At 36.2% G+C, this 12050-nt stretch overlaps 1 protein-coding gene across 4 annotated transcripts in view; it reads right to left on the reverse strand.

Moving 5' to 3' along the window:
* kcc (solute carrier family 12 member kcc) overlaps window positions 1-8542 on the reverse strand; it is a 414959-nt gene extending 406417 nt beyond the window's left edge. For 3 of the 4 annotated variants that reach the window (XM_074102151.1, XM_074102155.1, XM_074102143.1), the window contains exon 1: window positions 8225-8541. The gene's annotated coding sequence lies outside the window, so the exon portion shown is untranslated. Of the gene's footprint in view, window positions 1-8224 lie in introns of all 4 variants that reach the window. The other variant, XM_074102144.1, reaches the window with a different exon arrangement.
* Between the last annotated feature and the right edge of the window lie 3508 nt (window positions 8543-12050).

Raw genomic sequence — 12050 nt, forward strand, 5'->3', positions numbered from 1 at the left:
TTTACCCTGCACATTGTTTAATACATTTTAAGTCAAAGAGTAAATAAATACTCCTGTTTGTGCGAATAGAAAAGTCCGGATTTTTGCAAGGACAACAAATTTAATTAAACAATAATTACACTCGACGCTTTGCTCTTATTACAGCCTTGATCAAAAGTATTCTCCTATTACTCTTTTAACACTTGTTTTTAAGCTGGTTGAATATTTTTTGCTAATGGTGAGAGCTTCCATCTTTCCAAGGCTAATGATCGCCATCCTTCGATAAATAACTAACCTCAATGACTTGGGAAAGATGAGAAATTTACCTTGTGAATGTGCAATGAAGGGTATATCCGATCGATGGTATTTTAGAACTAACCGCTAGTTTAGAATATATATTTATGTCTGACATAAACACTTGTGTTTTTCTTGATTTACGTTAATTTTGACGAATGGGCTAGGTCATTGATACAAACTTCCTGGTAGTGAGTTAAGTTTTTAGGCAAATCGATTTTAAATAAAAAAAATATAATGGGACACTTGACACCAATTGACCTTAGGCCAAACTAAGCAAAGCTTGTACTATGGATACTAGGCAATGGATAAACATACTTAGATTGATAAATACATACTTAAATACATGTTAAACATCCAAGACCCGAGAGCAAACATTCGTATTATTCATACAAATATCTGCCTCGGCCGGGAATCGAACCCGGGACCTCAAGCTTCGTAGTCAGATTTTTATTTTCAGTCATACATAATATAACTTCACTGTCATTGCTAAAAGTCAAATTATAAAATTCACAAACTTTAGAAGAGAAATACGCTATTTTAACCTTCTTTTGCTAAATATGTATTAATTTCAAACGGGTTCGGTTGCAAACTTAAAAATTCATATGTATAGCTCTATTAGATTTAAGACAATATTATATGCTCTTACATGAGTTACAGGTCATGGTTTACTTAACCATTTTATCTATTCTCATAAACCAGTCTTTCCCAAAGTGGGCGATAGACGAAATAATTCTGGTAACCTCTGCCATAAACAAAATTGCCTGTGCAAAAAACGCCTAAAATATTTAATTACTTGCAATATATATGTCTACACATAACAACGATTAAGCTGTTGGAGAAGCAATTTAATAATGAAGTTTGAGCTTGGTACAAAGTTGGTCGTCCTGTACAGTCGGCAACACAAGCGCCGCATGACATGTCACTAAATCAGGAGCCCCGCTGTTAACGAAACTTTGAAAGACTGTAATTGAGCCTTGGAGTTAAGAGGTAAAGTTAAGAAAGACCTCAATACTCAAATACACTTGGCTGTGAATAAAAAATGTAAGACGAGCGGTACATGTGAAGGCCGTGTTACCGTTCAGTGTGCGAATGTAATCTCAAAAGACTGAAGAAATAAGCCGGTGTATTTTATTACGTAACAAGAAACATAAAAAAATATGAAACTAGATGGATTTTGTGTAAATTCTGTAGTTTATCCGCTTTTTACTAGATTAAAAAATATCCCTTTAGAGATATGATAAACGGACAGGCAGGCATACTTATATACACCCAGATTCATACAAGGGTTAAAAGTAAAATCATGTCTCTCTTTATTAGTTGCTGTCATATCACCCACAGATCTTAATCACGTTATGAAACACTTCAAACGTTTCGATCACCATCATTATAGTACCTAAATATAGGTAGTAGAGATCGCTTTTAAGCGATAACTGCGTATTGAATTTGAAAATTATTGTACTGATTTGTTGCGTCCAATAAAGAATATTTGTATTGTATTGTATTACAGTAAATAGTCTATTTGCAATAATATCTACAGTGTGGTCAAAACGTCGATAAGTCCCGGAAGTGGTAATAACAATGAGTTGAAATCATAACGTATATTTCTTAATACTCTTATTTGTATATGTCGGGGGCCGATCGTATAATTCGCCAAATCACGAAATTCCTAGGCATATCGTGAAATGGCGCCATTTTATGAATTGGCTAACGGACACCCGCCATATCGTTCAAAACTCGCCGTTTAACGATTTGCCTAGTGACGTTTAGGGAGATCATGAAATTCCTAGGTATATCATGAAACACCGCCATGTTTCTGGCACTTCGCTCGTCGTACCTAAATTTTTCTTTTTTTCGGCATATCACGATGTGCCCGGTATAGAGCTAGGATTATCGACGAATGCGTTATGCTCCAATCGATCTGCCGTATTGTTTCTCAGGCACATCGTGCCTAAAATTTGGCTAGGCAAACTTTTAGGCATATCGTGAAATGGCGCCATTTCACGATATGACTAGGAATTTCGTGATCTGGCGGATTTAACTATCGGCCGTCGACATATATATCTTACTGCCAGCCAGTAATAAACGGCAAGTATTTTTATTCTTTTCTCGAATTAGCAACTTCTAAGCCGGTTAGAGGTACGTAAATTGAGAAGTTAAATTACATCCGAATGAGAATGGTCGTAATAAAAGATAAAGATGAGCAAGTCCGAAGTTCCCTCGCTCGGGAACCCGAAATTATTACAACTTCAAAATTATAGTACACTTACAAGTTGGAATTGTATTTGAACACCCTACGATAAATGCGACAGGTCCTATACTACGAAGTGCCAAATTCGAACTTCATATCTTGCCGTCTCGTTGACGCTAATATTATTTAATACGAGAGTGAGAGGGACAGTACGATACGAACTTCGATTTTCGAATTTCGTGGTAGCCCCCAGGCTAGTCGGCGCAAATACCTTGAGTTCCGTTTGACAACTTTGACGTTGGCGTCACATTTGTGATTGGCTAAATAACTATTTGCTTAAATAGCCAATCGCAAGCAACACTATAACGTCAAACGGACCGCACGGGTCGGTACTAACACCATATAGCGATATTTTTACACGTGGCTTTTTGGTACGATCATTTCAATAGGTACGTGGGAGTTCAGGGAGTAAACTTTTTAGGGTTCCGGAGCCAAAATGGCAAAAACGGAACCCTAATAGTTTCGCCATGTCTGTCTGTCTGTCTGTCTGTCCGTCCGTCCGCGGTTTTGCTCGGGGACTATCAATGCTAGAAAGCTGTAATTTGGCACGGATATATATGTAAACTATGCCGACAAAATGGTACAATAATAAATTCAAAACAATTTTTTTTGGGGTACCTCCCATAGACGTAAAGTGGGGGTGATTTTTTTTTCTCATCGAACCCTATAGTGTGGGGTATCGTTGGATAGGTCTTTTAAAACCATTTTTGGGGTTTGCTAAGACGATTTTTCGATTGAGTGATTTGTTAGCGAAATATTCAACTTTAAAGTGCAAATTTTCATAAAAACCGAGTGCCCCCTCTAAAATCTAAACGGCGAGTGGAAAAATTTGAAATAAATCAGGATGGTACTATAACGGCGGATGGTACTATAATGATGGAAAACTATAACGGCTAAGTTTGCTTGAGAATTATTAGTAAGTAGTTTATGAGTAAATAGCAGCCTAAGGTATAAAATATACCTAAACTTGGAAGATTCCGTATAAAATACGAAATCCTTAGAAAAATATTACTTAATTTTTACGTAATGGCTACGGAACCCTATTTTGGGCGTGTCCGACACGCTCTTGTCCGGTTTTTCAATGTTACTTACATTGAAAAACCGGCCAAGAGCGTATTCTAAGACCGTTTGCTCGACAGAATATAAGATTTTTATGAAACAAAACGAAACTTAATGGAAAAGTTTTTCGGGTGTGGTATCCGGGATTTACGATAAAAGAAAACACCGCGAGGAAACTTGAGCAAACCTGCGAAGCAATTCAATAGTGTGGGTGTGAAATTCCCAAACCGTAGGTACTGTGCACGCGTGCCGCGTGGGAACTACGGCCCAAGCCCTCTCATTCTGAGAAGAGGCCTGTGCCCAGCAGTGGAACGTATGATATAAGCTGGGATGATGATATCGGATTGGAACCCGTATATCTTGGCTTATCGTACCTAGCGTACTGAATCCAATTACATACACCATAGCAACTCCGATCAATAAGCTCAAATAATTTGATATCAACCACGAACTTACGCATGCATACGCTAATAGTGACTTGTGATCTGTCGAAACTATTAGGTAAGGTGACGAGAAAAACTTTGTTGTTTACGATTATGATTTTTGTAGTTGTTTGTCCATTGAGCTACTCAGTTTCAAATTCAAATATCACCTATCAAAAAATGATTTTCTTGTAGACCACAATGTGACGTCTTCATACGAGTAGAAAGGAATTTAGAGGAAAATTGATATCGAATAAAGTTTGATGCTAATAAAAAGTAGGTAATTAAATTAAAAAAATAAACTGACCTCAAAACCTAAACTGATTTTTTTATTAAGATAAATCATTTGATTGTTTATTTGTAATAGATAAACTCAAAAACAACATATTTTTTATAATTCCTTCTCCTATATTATCATTAAGTTCTCACCATATATAGACGAGTTTGCAGGCAGTAGCTAGTTACAATATTCGCTGCTAAAATTTATTTTTAAGAATCTATAAGTATAGAAGTCCCGGAACGGATACGGCTTACGTGTTTTTTATGGCTGCTACTAATTAGTGTTATCTCAAATGACATACTATTGCAATTTTAAATGAAGTAGGACATTTTCAAGTGTTTTTTGAGATATAAAATGCCATTTTACGAAACAATTGGTATGTGATTGCTATATTCAGCTTTTCCCGCGACTTCGCTCGCGCAGAATTAGCGTATAGTTTAAAACTCTTTTGATCCCACAGGAACGATACATTATTTCGGGATAAAAAGTAGCCTCAAAGTCAAAGTCAAAGTCAAAATATCTTTATTCAATTTAGGCTATAACAAGCACTTATGAATGTCAAAGAAAATCCACCACCGGTTCGGAAAAACCTCTGCTGAGAAGAATCCGGCAAGAAACTCAACGAGGTATATATATTTTTTTAAAACAGATTTACAATATTATTAAATGATATGTATACATCACAAGTATTTAACACAACTTTATTTTTAACACAGTAGGTTCGCTATTTGAAGGGATCGCTAATGCGGATCGGAATTATTTCCAAATATCCCTGTCCATGATATAATCATTAACTTTATAATACGCCTTTGATATTAATGTCTTCTTGACAATAGATCTGAATTTTGTATCCGTTTCATTTATAATATTTTTTGGAATTTTATTATAAAAACGTATGCAATTTCCCAGAAAAGACTTTTTGGTTTTAGCCAGCCTATTTGTTAATCCAAAGTATATATTACCTGTATGCAAAATTTCATGCAAATCCGTTCAGTAATTTTAGCGTGAAAGAGTAACAAATATCCAAACAATCATAAATCCATCCATCCATATAAACTTTCGCGTTTATAGTAAGTATTACGAGCATTCGAACGAAATGAATACACCAAAACAACACCACAAGGTACCTAACTATAATTATAAGGTACCTACCACAAGTTTACTTTTAATACAAAACGGGCAAAAAACTATTTGATTGCAGACACGGAATCCTAAACTAGACTCATATTTGCCCACATAACATATTCTAGAGCTAAATTCCGCGCACCCAACGGCAAAAGCAAAGCAAAAACTAACCCCGAAACTACATTTTTCGTTCAACACAGTCCAATTATATATTTTTTCCATTTCAACTCGCACTCCAAACCTCCAAAACTAACAATTTGAACGAAAAAGAACTATATTTCATTTTTTTACAAAGAGTAGTAGGTACTAGCACTATGCCTTGTTTGTGTCGTGTGAGGTGTGTGGACTAATTTATGTACTTTTATGCTAATTCCTTTTGTCGCTATGTTCATGTATAAGTACCTATAGATTGAACATAATTAGGTTCGTAACTACTTAAGAAATCGGAATAATAAATTGTAACTGTTTACACAAATGATTTTGTGTTTACACAGTTAAATCTATAGATAGAACTTGTTACATAATTCTTCACTTGAAACCGACTAAATATACCGTAATTATTTCACGTGATACGAAAATTGTGTTTCAAGCTCAGCTAATGCTATATTAGTTAACTGGATTGTTTAAACTACTCTTATTTAATTTTAGGTGTCCATATATTGTTAAAATTGAATGATAAACTCAAAGTATGGAAACCAAAATTATATAAGTTTGATTAATTTTAACTATATCGTGAGAGTTGCGGGCAACCGGTGAACGCAAGTGGCGAGCTGTCGTTATTGTGGCGTTCTAAGGGGGGGGGGGTCTTCCGACTGATGACGACGATGATTTTAAACGAAATATGCACTATAATAGTGTCCAACAATAGAAACACAAATTTGATTTTAATATTTGTCAATTAAAGATTTCTTAGCACTAACAGTTAGCTAAGTCGCGGACGGACGGATGGACATTTCGTTACTATATATAATATGGGTTAGGACTACATTAGTTACTACATGAGTTATGACTACATACATTTAGGACTACAGAATACTGAAAAGAACATATTACAGATGGGGTAGTTTTAATAATATTATACTATGCAACTGCTTTAATATTATACTAGCTGTTGCCCGCGACTCCGTCCGCGTAGTATTCGTTTAATGCTATCCCGCGGAAACTATGCAATTTTCCGAGATTAAAACTATTCTACGTCTTTCCCCAGGACTCAAACTATCTGTATACCCAATTTCATCTAAATCAGTTTAGCGGTTTGGACGTGTTTGACAACAAACATCCAAACCTCCAAACCTCCAAACATCTTCACAAACTTTCACATACTATACTATATTAGTACTTAGGATTTAAATCATAAATCTTAATGAGTCAAAACATGTGCTGATACTGCTATCAAATTGATAAGACCCAGACCCAGAGGGCGATAAGCCACAGTTAAAAGTTCCGGAGAACATGAATTTATAGTGTCAAATTCATGAACAGTATCGTTATAGTGGATATAACTCTCGTGTGTTTATCTACCTATAAAGAAGTAGGTATTGTACTCGTAGCTGACTGACCTGTTGACGCACTGCCTAAAGCACAGAAGCTAGTGATGTTAAATTTGGCAGATATTTGAGTTGATTATCATAAAAAGAAGGATTTTTTTTAAAACCTCAACCTTGAATTGAACTTGACCAGATTTTTCGGGGACACTGGATGCAGGCCGGGAGGTCAGTGCAAGTACTTATGCCGAGGAGTGTCTCAGCAGCATATTGGGAAAAAATGCATTACTACAGTTTACCCGCAGCTTCACACGCGTAAACCAGGTGAATACCGATCGAATGATCTGATAGTTACAATTGGAATTCCGGGATCTTACAAAATTCCCCTGGGAAATTCCAAAATTTATATCGTGATCTTCATTGAGGTTGTGTTAAGAACAACTGTACCAAAATGTCATGATTCTAAACCCAGCGGTTGAAATTTCGAGATTTTATCCCTATCCCATCGGAATATCAGAATAAAATGTAGCCCATAATGTGTTATTCCAGATCCAGCTATCTACGTACCAAAGTTCATTCAAATGCGATCTGCCTGCTCGTTTGCCCCTATACCTTAAAAAAATGCGTCCAGCCGTTTTAGCGCGAAGGAGTAACACACACACACACACACACACAAACTTTCGCATTTATAATATAAATAGGATTCTTCCAAACGAAGCAAATTTCAGCTAATTTTGGCGTGAAGTATTGAAATGCGATGATCTAATATGTATACATGTATGTTCTTATTTATAACTCCGTACCGTACATAAAATACATGAAAATAAGAAATTACATTGAGAAACAGCTAATCTATTCCATAAAAGAATCTCTTCCAGATAACCTCCGTACGATTGATCAGATATTAGGAACATGAGTAGACACACCATGAAAAGCTAAGAGTCAAAGCCTAGATGTAACATATATGTATAAAGGTAAATGATGCATTAATAATATCCATATGTACTTATACATTGTTGTGCAAACTTCAAATAAGTTGCACTAAAGTGGCCATAAAATACGCTACGTAACTTGTTGAGCAGCTATCTATGTTATGTGTAGGTACACTTGTAAACAATAGCCAAGTGGACGGTTTCATAAAAAAGCGAGATATAATTTATCACGCAACTACAGCGAATGGGACCGATAATGATAACACTGCACAAGCCGCCATCGATCATAAGAGACCTTCAATGAGCGGCATAAATAATGAAAGTATCAAACGCACTATTTGCATATCCGTGTCCTCCACCACAGTTGCGGACATCCTACGTTAACTAAGCTGGCTTACCGTATCTAATCTAATTAGAGCCTGCACTCACTGACGTCACTACAGCAATAAAGTTCAACAAACTTAACCTTTAAACTATTAATACAACTAAAATCCGAACGTTTTAATAAAGAGTTTGTTGTTGTTTGCCCAGCGCACAGCTGTCCAAGTTTGGTAACTTTGCCCGTTAAGTATTTACGAACAGTTTTTGCACTTTGCTTTTGGTATTGTGTTTAATGGAATGTTGTTTACTTTTTCAGTGATGTACACAGTCGATGGTCGTGGGAGGCGGCGGGTCGCGGTACGGTACGGACGCGTGCGGCGCGCGACGGCTGCGAGTGCTCTGAATGAAGCGGCATTGGCATCGCGACCGTTACTCGCACCGCGCCGCCTCTCTGCGCAATCCTCTCCTCTACATAACCGCTACTCTATACTGATACTGATATCGGTTCAAACTCTGAAAAGTAATACTTGTTTATGAAATCAGGCGTTATCTAGTGGAGGTCCATTTAAATGAACTAGAAACAATTACTTTGCCCACCAGCGACCTTACGATAGCTAAGTCTATGAAAAAAATGTAATAACACACACAAATCACATAACCAACTATCATCACATAGACGAAAAGATGGCCTAGTGGTTAGAGAACCTGACTACGAAGCTTGAGGTCCCGGGTTCGATTCCCGTGTCGGGGCAGATATTTGTATGAAAAATACGAATGTTTGTTCTCGTGTCTTGGGTGTTTAATATGTATTTAAGTATGTATCTATATCTATATAATTATATTTATCCGTTGCTTAGTAGATACCCATAACACAAGCTTCCTACATGACATATGCCTTGCCAAAACAATTCTCAAAGCTAGTAAGTAAATGTACCTACGTATTGTACGCTACCACAGTATGTAGAGTAGTAGAGTAGCACAAACTGTAGAAGTTCAGATATGATTTTACGGAGTCCATGTTAAAACTAACCAGACTGTGAATAAAAAATTGCTAATGATACTCGTCTATTGCGAAGACAAATCGTCGCGTTTGACGGTAGTTCTGGAACGAGTATATTATTATTTCTTGGTCATCGTTTATAAAGGTATGTATATCATATTAACTTTCTTTTTTTCATATTTTTTTACCGAACTAAGGCAAATGACACTGGCAAATGGAATCTTAGAAACTATAGCAACGACACTACGTTTGTTTTTCCATCACCAAATTCAACAGTCATTATTACCTTCTTAAGAAATCACTTTGCAATTGCAACCCAATTTCTCCCTAAATACCTGCTTTTCTTTGAGGTTTGAGCCAAAATCCCGTCAATCCCCCGAACGCAATGCTCACCGCATTATTAAGTGAGCATTTTCTTTTCATGAATGTTAATTTCCCAGGGTCGACGTCTGAAAGGAAAGTTCACGGATTAGGGTGGGGATAGATTAGTGAAATAATATTACTTTCACTTAGCGACGCGCCTCGTTCGCCGTCGAAACTTCACCTGAAAGTAATGACATATTTATCAACGTGAACATGTGACAGACAGGCGTTTTAGCGCAAGCTTAGGTATAAATTAATCACGACTAAAATTTTCTCTGACCTTCATTTAGTGACTAGTTCAGTCGTTAATGACGCGCTCAAAAACCACGCTTCGAATTACCGTTTTTGACCTAAGGTCATATTATCTAATGCTACATTTACACGCTTGTTAAGACTTTGCAAACGTCTACAAGCTCAAAGCATGCTACTATACCACGCGTATACAAACGCTTGAATGCATTTACACGCTTGCAGGTGCGTTATTATATTCCGGACCAGGCAAACATGGCAAACGTGGACCTCGAAGTTGCTTCGGCTCTTATGTTTGGCTTAACATATTTTTATTGCCAACGTGTAAATACGTCGTAAGATGAGCATAATTTGCTTAGCAACTGTGTTAAAGTAATTTAAATTCAACCCGTGAAATACTTGTTATTGAGTAGTCGCTCCGTTGGTCAAGTGTAGTCGTCATTATCAGTTACACTTCACAAACCAATAAGATAGTTTTATCTTTTCGTTTTACAGTAAAAGTACAACTAAACATGAAGTAAACAAACCCTGACATAACGAAAATAAAACACACTTTTTGAATAAATTTTACTTACCTCATTTAATTTTAATGGCCAAAAATGAATTCACAACCTTTTGTCCACCCAAATCACGGTATCACAGTAATTTTGTATTATAAATTAATACGTTATAGGTTTGATTTTTGTCACAATGTCGCGATGAAATTTCAAAACGTCAGAGTATCAGAGCCATAAAAGTTGCGGACGCTAGGTGGCGCTGATGTCGTGCACAGAGACAATAGGATTTCCTATAATATGCATATACAAAAAAGGTAAGGTAAATTAAATTATAATATAAAACTATTTTCAGAATTTTTTCAAGATATAAAAAAATAAGGAATGATTGGAGGATTCTCAATTTTCGACTATTTTCTTAAATAATTTGAAAACGACATATCACCTACCTCTCATATTTCGTTTTCTAGAATTTTTTTACCGGAAAACGGCAAAACCTACTAGACACTGGCAAAATGGTCCTCCAATGGACAGAGCCATATTTTTCTAAAAAATCTAATCTAAATCTATCATCCTCACACCAAGCCTACTCACTGATAGGAGGCCTATGCCCAGCAAAGGGACGTACCTCGGACGTACAATCCCGGGAAGTGATATAAAAGTCTATATAAATACAAGGTGTGACGTCACTTTCTCTCGCTCTATCGACTGTTTTGTCCTGAATCCACATCCATTAATACCTAAGGGTTACTACAAAAGAGCCGCTTAAGGCTGACAGCTGGCGATAGCCGAGGGGAGTCGAAAGGACCACAAGCCGGCTGGACCATTGACCTCTATTAAACAAATACACTAGACAGGCTGTGACTTACAAAGTGGCAGTTTTTATTTTATCAATTGAAACAGGAACTAGTCAAAATACATACACAAAGTTGAAAATCATTCAGTCGAAGTGCAATTACCTGCATTAATATCTGCCACAGCGGAGCGTAGAAAAATACCTGACGTGTCCTACCGGCGGCCCTAGAAAATAAGTCGTTTCAGATATTTACGAGTATGCGCATCTTGTTGTGTCAGATATAGGTGCTGGTGAGTATACATTCATAATGATCCTTTTTACAGGTGAAACTATGATGTAAAGGGAAGATAAATACTAAAAGGAAACTTGGTTATAATTAGTTGGAAGGTGGTTGGAAGCTTGCCTAATGAATTTATGATAAAAGTATATTGAATACGAAAGAAAGAAGAGTAATGTATAGAATACGAAAACCTAAAACCTTTTCACTCGAAGTCTTTAAAAATAATACATCCTTTTATAATCCAATAGTTAGACATCTAAGGGAGTACAACGACTTAGCCGGTGCTCATGAAGACCTAGACATATTTGGTTCAAGACTTAATGTTTTTGTCAGCAAATTAAGGATTGTCCTCAGTTCAGTTGTGTGAGGATACTAAGTAAAATATAATAAATTTTGTATGTTAATTAAATCCATGTATAGTTTCTCTTGTATTTATATAAATATTGATACTTTTCTTTTATTTAAGCTTTAATTGTATCACTCTTTTCATGATGTGTACACATAGTTTGAATTGTAAATGATCTCTTGCCTTAATTATTCTCATTACTGTACCGCATGTATACAATATGTTTTGTGTGCCAAAGTTAATAAATAAATAAATATTGACAGCCAAATTACCTATGGTAAACACATACATAAAGATCTTAGACATCGAATATTTAGAAGACACAAGTGAGAATATTTATATACCTATGACCCACTGCTGGACACAGACCCTTTC

Source organism: Choristoneura fumiferana, chromosome 18, assembly GCF_025370935.1.
Source record: "Choristoneura fumiferana chromosome 18, NRCan_CFum_1, whole genome shotgun sequence".
Classification (NCBI taxonomy): domain Eukaryota; kingdom Metazoa; phylum Arthropoda; class Insecta; order Lepidoptera; family Tortricidae; genus Choristoneura; species Choristoneura fumiferana.